Source organism: Typopeltis vanoorti, chromosome 7, assembly GCF_054136105.1.
Source record: "Typopeltis vanoorti isolate ZY-2024b chromosome 7, IOZ_Tvanoo_1.0, whole genome shotgun sequence".
Classification (NCBI taxonomy): Eukaryota; Metazoa; Arthropoda; class Arachnida; order Uropygi; family Thelyphonidae; genus Typopeltis; species Typopeltis vanoorti.
The window spans coordinates 37369367-37376963 of record NC_143555.1 but is presented as its reverse complement, the minus strand read 5'-3'; positions in this window follow the sequence as shown (position 1 = coordinate 37376963).

The following is a 7597-nucleotide window of genomic DNA, read 5'->3' as shown; positions in this document are numbered from 1 at the left end:
TATTGCAATTAAATTCTAATTGCCAGTAGAGCCCAAAAAGAATACAACAGAAAAAATAATTTACACAACAATTGACTGCAGAGTACCGAAGCAAATCTTAAGAACTGTCTTTTGGGAAGTGATAACGACGGAAACAAATATGGATAACTCGTATCATACATTTATCGATATATTAAACAGTACAATACAAGAGTCCATTAACGTTATAAAAATAGATGAAGTGAAAAACTCGGGCCATAGGAGATGTCACTTTACTAAAATGAGAGATGAATTGTATAAATATTAGGAACATGATATGTCCTGCTATATATTTGGTTTGTGAAGTTGATTTTTGTATTGCAGCAGGCATTAAAAACTTCATTACCATAAGTTCGTGCAATGTTGTGCGCAGCAAGGGCGAAAATGTCGCTTTCGCAAAGTAATGCTTTTTCATGACGACAATTTCTGAAGAACGTCGGTTAATATGTTTTTAACAACAGTAGTTTAAAAAATTAAAAGTAAAAACAAATACTAAAAAATTGATTTCTAAGTTGCCAAATCAATTCAGAAAACAGTGGAAGTTTGTGAGTAAATTATTTGTCAAAGTTATGCGTTAACTAACTTCCACTGTTTTCTCGAATTGCCTTGACAATTCCAAACTTCCTGAAAACTTAAAATTGACGAATTCAAAAATCATTTTTTCACATTTACCGAAAATCTACCCTACTTGTGAAAAATGAAATGAAGTGTTACAGATAGCCTAAATAAAAAGAAATTTAAGAATAAGATCGCAATAATATGAACTAAGTCAAAGAATGCCAGATATTTTTTATTCGACATTTTTTTAAACTTATCAAACTTCCACTGTTTCACTGATGAGTGGCAACGTTTCCTTGGAATTTTTAAGGAAGATGTAGTATTACCGGTTTATAATAAGAGAAAACTAATTATTTGAAAATATAGACCACTCTTCTGTTGGTTGCTTCGAAAATATCAAGAAAATTAAATTTTTGGATGAAAATTACTTCTTTTAAAAGAGTTGGTTCGAATTCAAACAAAAGTTTAGCACTGAACACACTTTACTGAACTTGCTGAACAGTTAATATCTGTTCAGCTCCACAAACTAACATTAACATTTTTTAGATCTCCACGAAGACACAGCATTTGGACACAGCATTACATGAAATTTTAATAATAATAATAATAATAATAATAATAATAATAATAATAATAATAATAATAATAATAATAATAAAAACTGAAGTAATAGGAATACAAGGTACTGCTATAATTGATTTAAAAAGTCTTTAAAAAATGCTGTTTCAAAAACTGCAAAAATAAATAATTATGACAGTTTTCAACGTTATCAGGTTTCAGTGACTTCTGCGATCTAAAACTAAAACGCTTTCATGGATGATACCGTCCTATGTTTCTCTTTGGAAACGGCAGAAGAAATGCAAACAATAATAAGTGCTGATCTTTTAAGATTAATAAAGTAGTTCAGCTAAAATTAACTTTGTTTAGATGTATCAAAAACAAAATATATAATTTTTAACTTATAAAATGCAGCATGTAAAACTTTTTTACAGGATTGGAATTAGAGAGAAAATTCAAATTGTAGTTGTATAAATAGAACTTGGTGCAATAACTTATTTAGAATTAAACATTGATTGCAATTGAACTTGGAAATCGCATGATACTGATGTCATGAATACAGTATGGGTTATGTTAAGCAGTCTTTATTATTTGAATATGTTCTTAAACTTAAACACATTAAAATTATTATACGAGTATTTTGGCCGGCTTTGAATTCTACAATTCTAAGACGTGAGAAATTAATCTTAGTACACCGAAACCTCTAGTTTCGGTGTACTACGATACAACTTAAAGTAATTCAGATTTTAACCGGAAACATGAGCTTCTGTAGTTTAGCTGGTTTAGACGAGCCCTTTAGTTGGAAGTAGCCGTGTTCGAATCCCATCTATGCGCGTAGAACCTTTATCAGGCGTTTTCAATCAAATGGGGGGTTAGCCAGTTTCATACTGCGATGAAGGAGTTTTCCTCGCGGAACCCTTTTGTCCCTCAAAACAGGGAAACTGGCTGGAAGAACATACTCAATATACAGACGTAGGACACTAAGAGAATAACGACTAACTACCCTATTCCGTCGGATTGGGTTTCAAATACCTGTAAGGTGGAGTGTGAGTCTACCCGTTAGTAAGTTATGAAGGAACCAGCAACAAACATAGTCATCGAGATCGATATCATTCAATAAATATACCATTATAAATATATTACCTCTTAGATATTTATACTTTGATAGGCTACTATTCTTCATAAAAACGAAGATGAATATACAAGTATTAAATAAAACGGCTTAAAATAGTTTCCAAATTACATAAGCAGGCAATACATAAACATACACTATCTGCCAATAATTGTCCATTGTCCGGACACATTAAAAATTTACAATTGATATCAGCAGGCTAATCTTAATATCGGGAATATTCACCTTTGTTTTTGATCACCTCCTGCACCCTTTGAGGGAGGCTTTCCACTAGTGTGCGGCAGACATCAGGTAGAATTTGCCTCCATTCCTCCATCAAAGCAGCACTGAGTTCAGCGATCTCTGGACGTCAATCGCCGCTCCAATTCGTCTCACAGGTGTTCGATGGGGTTGAGGTCATGATTCTGCTCCGGCCAGAACAGTCATTTAACACCCATGTCTTTATACCATTCCATAACAGCTGCAGCTTTGTGGCATGGGGCATTGTTGTCTTGATAGTATAACATAACACGGTCCGTTCCATAAAAACTCCACAGTGTAGGCAGCATCTGATTATTCAGATTATCAAGGTACTGAGCTGCCTTCATGGAACCACGGACAACGACCAGTGGTCGAACTCCAAACCAACTGAATGCACCCTACACTATTACTACTCCTCCACCAAACTTTACTGTGGGTACAGCACGCTGGTAACAAGCGTTCACAAGGCTGCCTCCACACTCACACCCAACCATCAGACTTGAAAGAGGTGAACCTTGATTCATCGCTCCAGAGTACCGTTTTCCACTGGTCAATTGCCCAGTTCACACGTTCTTTGCACCATGCCAGACGAGCTGCCTTGTTCGTTGTTGTTGTTCTTGTTGTTATTGTTGTGTGCCGCTGCTCTTCCGTGAAGCCCAGTAAATGGAGTTACTTTTGTAAGTATTAGTACTTATCATGGCGATACTGGCGTTCTGGAACTCATCACGGATGGTCTGTGCCGATAGCCGGTTTTTGCGTGCCACCTGTTTTAACACCCTCCTGTCCCTGTCAGACATTTTCTGCGACCTCCCTGGGTGTTTTCCTACACTATTGATGCCAGAACATCTTTATTTGTTGATCACATCACCAACCGTTGATTTTGTATGCGCCAGTTGAGTTGCAATGGCAGGAATGGACTTACTCTACACCAATGTGACAGTCCACGATGACACCTCTCTCGAAGTCATTGAGTTCACGTCGTGTTGTCCTACCGCCTGTATGCAACTGCTACGATGAAATGCTGCTTCCTACTATCCGTACACCGTTTTCTTAAATATTGTTAACAAACCTGGAATGTTCCATAACTTCAAATCACGGGGGGGGGGGTCCGGACAATTATTGGTAGATAGCTTACTTCTTCAGCGCCAATATATTTAATACTTTGCTTTTATCAATAAGAAATTAAACCAACCCGAACATATACAAGAAACTGATCGTAGAATATCGATTCTTTTACAAAAAATTAGAAATATCTATTAAAATTATATAAATTATTAGATTTAATTAATCGTTTCGATCAGATTGTTTGCATTCAAGGTTGTGCTTACGTATAAAATTGAAATAGTGTTTAACTACTGTTTTGCTTTACTTTGCTGCATCCAAAACCAAAATAACTTTGCATAGTGCAATTGTTTTTTTTTTATATAGTAATTTTCATCTGTTAAATGTGTGTGCGTATGTATACATAATGATGACGACGCCATATATTTCATAGTTGTCTGTAACTTTATACATATTGCAACTCGCACGAGTGCTTACTCTTAAAATGCACATATGCTTATCCAAACTTCCATAATGCAATATGAAATTCAGAATAAAATTACCTTACGATTTCTGATTTTTATATGCAGCGGAAATTCTAATTGACTGCTGATGAAAAGTAATGGGATTCAAAATAATATATGCATGGTAAAGTTTTATCAGATCTGTCATACTAAATTCAAGTGACATTTCTCAAGCGATTCATGAAATGAAGGAGATAAACAGAGTTTAACAGTTACAAAAATGGGATGCTATCGCTTCTCTTGTAAAAAAGATGAAAGAGGCAAACGGATAGATAGTCGAGACATGGCTCTAGGACACTACTTGATGCTTACCTGTCTTTTTATATATATAGGTGTATATCAAGTAAGCATCAAGTAGCGCAGCATAGCATTTTCTGCCTATTTTAGCAACTACCATGTGGATTTAAATAATAGTGATAATTTTACATTTATATGACTATGATGATGTGCACGAGATATAACAACGGTTAGCACATTACATAATTGCTCGAGATGTTCGCCTTCCTCTTCAGTATACATCTTGTATTTGGCTACTTTATAAATAAAACCACTTACTACATCTATGAATAATAATTTTCAGTCTTGAAAGCAGCCCTTTACAAATAAGTTTACATGACTTATGAAATGTCTCTGATATATAAAACGTTAGGAATTGTAGGACATACAGGTAGACGGTTTGGTGATAAACTGAAAATTACGAAAATTTAAGACAATGTTGTAGTGTATCTTTGCTGTGAATTATAATTAATATGAATACGCTTGTTAGGTATTATTAACTTGATATTCATCATAATCCTTGGCACTTACTGACCTTTCAAATCCCTGACTAGTCGGTGTCTTTGGCTGCCATAAATATTAAGATGGTTACTCTTGTGCATATGTTTGTGTTCTAATATATCAGAGCAAATGATAACAACTAATTTGTCTGTTTGGGAAATGAAAAATCAAGTTTCTTGGAGACGAAACTCGTGCCCTCCTTATGATACTGATTTCATTCTTAGTAGCAAATCCATAAAATAAATAATTTGCATATTAAGCGATCCAGGCACATTTTTAATCAAAATGATATATTAAATATGGAAATAGATAACATAATAAGTAATGCTGGCATATACATTGGGAACCCAATTGAAATTTGTATAAAACAAGTGAAAATTCAACCGAAATAATATATAATAACAACCGATATATAATAACAGTCGTTAAACCATTTTAACGTATGGATATAAGAAATGGATAGAAATAAAACGCCTAATCTCCATTCTTATATCAACTGACATGAGTTAGCTAAGGAAATTAGGCGAACGAACAGATGATGACATCAATAGCATAATATAATAAAAATTGCTATATTCAGAGAATAGAACTATAAACTAATCGTGAAATTTGATTTATTAGACTGTCATAACTAGCACACTACTGAGGATGTACACCAGAAAAAATTATAATTTATAAATATTAAATATAGCTCATCCGCATAAGTGTCTACCCATTACTTGCATTATGATGTATAAACAAAAAAATTGACTCTGCCGATTTTTTTTTTTTTTTTTTTGTGCATAGCTCAGTATAAATAGATATAAAGAAAAACCCATCTTTCGTAATTAATTCAGTGGACATGTTCTCACAATAAAAATCAGTTCTGAATGGCAGAATACTATAAAATAGATAACATTGTCACGAAATCATTAGGAAATGTTAGAATTTATGGGGCCAATGCACTGTTAAGTTATTAACCAATCTTGTTGCACATTCGAGGAAATCGAAGTGGATTTGAATATCCGAGAAATGGATATCAGTGTTTATTCTGGTTGCAGCAAAACTTCTCTACTTGGATAAAATAGCAGCTTAAAAAAAAAAAAAATTGCCACCTGCTGTGCAATTAGGCTCCATATAACGTGCACCCACTGGAGTATATTTTAGAAATCATATTGTGCAGCTTGAGAATGCTGCGTTGAACTAATAAATATCGATAAATTTGTTTACTTAAAGTTTTAATCGTGATGAAAATAATGGAGGTACAGTTCGACAGTCGTTTTGAAGATGCTTTTCATTGTTGAGTATGGATGAACATCTATGAAATATATATAAAAAGGATAAAGGAATAAAAGAATAGGGGTGCTTAAGGGTCAAAGCTGTATAACTGAGAGGAGACCTCCACATAGCCTTTAAAGGAATGTGGAGAACCGACCAGGGCTTCTGACATAATGTCCAATCCTCACCTTCTCGTGGTGCACCCTGTTGGGTATCTACTTGGATACTGAACGGACGAGGATGGGCAGGCAATTTGGGATTTAGCCGACCAAATTGTATTCTTATTGGTTAAACCAAAATATAGAATGATGGTACAACATGACAAAATTTCATGCCGGTTGGGGCGTCGCCCGGTTAAACAAGGCCCCCGTTGTTTTCGCCAGGGAACCAGGGCGAACAGCGAAAAGTCAGCTACTGGAACAAATCTGAAAATAAACCCCAACTCAACATCACTAGAGTTAAAGATCGGTACTATCAACGTAAGAGGCCTGAATGGCAAAGAAATAGAGCTAGCTGAGAAATTAGATAAGTACCAGATCGACATAATAGGGGTGACTGAAACAAAAAAGACAAAAACTGGTGAGATCTTTCTGAGCAATAAATACAAAATGTTATATTCAGGCAATGACAATCAAGGAAAAGAAGGAGAAGCCATAGTATTCAACACAAAATACGAGGCTAATCTTCTTGAATGGCGGTCAGTCTCAAGTAGAGTAATGTGGGCAAATATGAGAATGGGGAACTGGACAATGAGACTTATTTGTGCCTATGGTCCCACAGAAGGTTCTACTAAGGTAGAAGTGGAGGAATTTTTTGAGGCTTTAGAAAAAGCAACTGACACAATGAAAAATGAAAAGTTGGTCCTTGTTGGGGATCTAAATAGCAGAGTGGGAAATGATTGTGAGACATACAAAAATATTTTGGGAAAATTTGGAGAAAAGAGCAAAGCTAATAATAATGGCAAATATCTGTTGGATTTCTGCTCAGGACATGGACTGGTTATTACTAACACCATGTTCCAACATAACAATGTGCACAAATTCACATGGAGAGAAGAGGCTAGGAATAAGAAAAGTCTCGTTGACTATGTTATTGTTGATAGTGATGTTTTCTCCATGGTGCAGGACACCAGAGTGTACAGAGGATTTGAAATTGGAAGTGATCACTATTTAGTCTTGAGCAAGATAAAATTGAATTTCATATTGAAATGAATAACATGTAAGAAAGTTTTAAAGCGAATAAAAGTTGAGCAGCTCTCAGATGTGAACTGTAGGCTAAAATACACAAAGATTATTGAAGAAAAATGAAAGAGTTTGAGAACAGGAATCAAACCTTGGAGATTCCGTGGCAAACTCTGAAGAAAACATTGATTGATTCTGCCAGAGAGGCATATGGTGAGGTTATCTGTAAGGATAAAAAAATCAGAACTCCCTGGTGGACACAAGAAGTTAAAGAGGCAGTGAAGGAAAAGAAGAAAGCATACCAAAAGTTC